The 1,438-nt window shown below is 54.6% G+C and overlaps 1 protein-coding gene across 1 annotated transcript in view; it reads right to left on the bottom strand.

The window, feature by feature from the left end:
• IDH1 (isocitrate dehydrogenase 1 (NADP+)) overlaps nucleotides 1-1,133 on the bottom strand; it is a 30,068-nt gene extending 28,935 nt beyond the window's left edge. The window contains 1 exon segment of the mRNA XM_015405945.1: nucleotides 1,063-1,133. The gene's annotated coding sequence lies outside the window, so the exon portion shown is untranslated.
• Nucleotides 1,134-1,438: the final 305 nt, after the last annotated feature.

Raw genomic sequence — 1,438 nt, 5'->3', positions numbered from 1 at the left:
AAGGAATGTGCTGGGGTGAGATACTGAAATAATCACAGATCAGTTAGACATACCAGCTACTGAGCATTTGACTGTGTACTACTAGGGATTTTTACTGGTGAACACACCCAATATAAACTCACTTGGTGAAATGCCAAGAGAGACACACAGAGAAGGAAGACATTACTAAAAGAGGCAGACAGGTAGGAAATAATCCCTTTCTCATTTTCCCCAGGCTCCGGAGCTGCTAAAAAAAACCAGGCATTTTGCAGCATCTGACTTGCCCTAGCAGAATACCAAGAGAAGTTACAGATTATGTTTGAAGCGACCAGATTTTGTTTGGAGATGGCAAAAAGGATACTACAATGGAAGCGTTCTGCTTAAAGGGAAAAGGTCTTTCTAGTCGGAGGACAGTTGTGTGTGTGTGGGGGGGCTCTCGGACGCCTTGACAGATCTCAGTCGCACAGCGGTCAAGGCCAATGCAGCGACTGGCTTTCCCGGCACCTGCACCCCCAGGGCACATACGGATCGCCCAGCTCGCAACGGCGGGCTCCTCCGTTTGCAGCGTAAATCCGACACATCTTTGCTTCGATTCAAACGGCAGCGGCGGCGTTAGATACGTCTGTAAGAACTACCACGCATTCACCCCATTAACTGCGAAATAGGAGCGGAGAAGGGGGGCGACACCCTTCCGTTTCCCCCTCCGATTGTGCAGACAAAGCCGTGGACGCGTTATGACTATTCAAGCGAGGGATGAAAAGGAGTCATCGTCGCCGAGAAGGGACCGCGACCGATCAGATTTTAAACCCCATTCAATCGGGCAGGGAGCGGCTTTCAGTTCCATTTTGATTTCTGCACTCTGGGAGGGGGAACAAAGGAGATACCCCCCCCCCAAAAAAAAAGGTGGACGGGAGGCAGGAGAGGAAATGCTAACCAAAAGCTAGGAAACCATCAAACGGAGCGTTATTCCCACGACTTTTAAGTCTCAAGGATTTGCAACAAAAGAATAAGGAACTACCCACCCCAGCCACGAACGCAGAAGGGCGACGGACAAAAGACACCCGAGATCCGGTCGCTATTTACCTGATCCGGTTGGAAAACGACGAGCGGCCGGCGCCAGGGGCTCCGTCCCAATGACAGGTCTCGAGGCTTTCTCTCCGACGACCAGGGCGGCTGCAACGGCTTGTCTCTCGATTGCAACTTCTGCAAGGGGGAAGAAAAGGGGCTGGTCCCGCCTTCTCCAGCTCTTGATAAGGAGGAGCGGCGGCAGGAGAGGCTGCCTCGGTGGTGTCGTCGGGCCCCTGGTTCCGCCTCCGCTCCGTTCGCTTTCCCCCACTGAGCCGGGAAGGGCGGAGAGCGCTGCGCCAATGCGCGCTTCCCACGCAGCGAGAGAGGCGCTCCAGCCTCCAGACAGGGGGTGGAAGCAGGGGAGGGAGAGTGAAGGCGGACGCGCGGGGGC

Source organism: Gekko japonicus, unplaced genomic scaffold, assembly GCF_001447785.1.
Source record: "Gekko japonicus isolate JY-2015 unplaced genomic scaffold, Gekko_japonicus_V1.1 scaffold317, whole genome shotgun sequence".
NCBI lineage: Eukaryota > Metazoa > Chordata > Lepidosauria > Squamata > Gekkonidae > Gekko > Gekko japonicus.
This window is presented reverse-complemented; position numbering and strand designations above follow the sequence as displayed.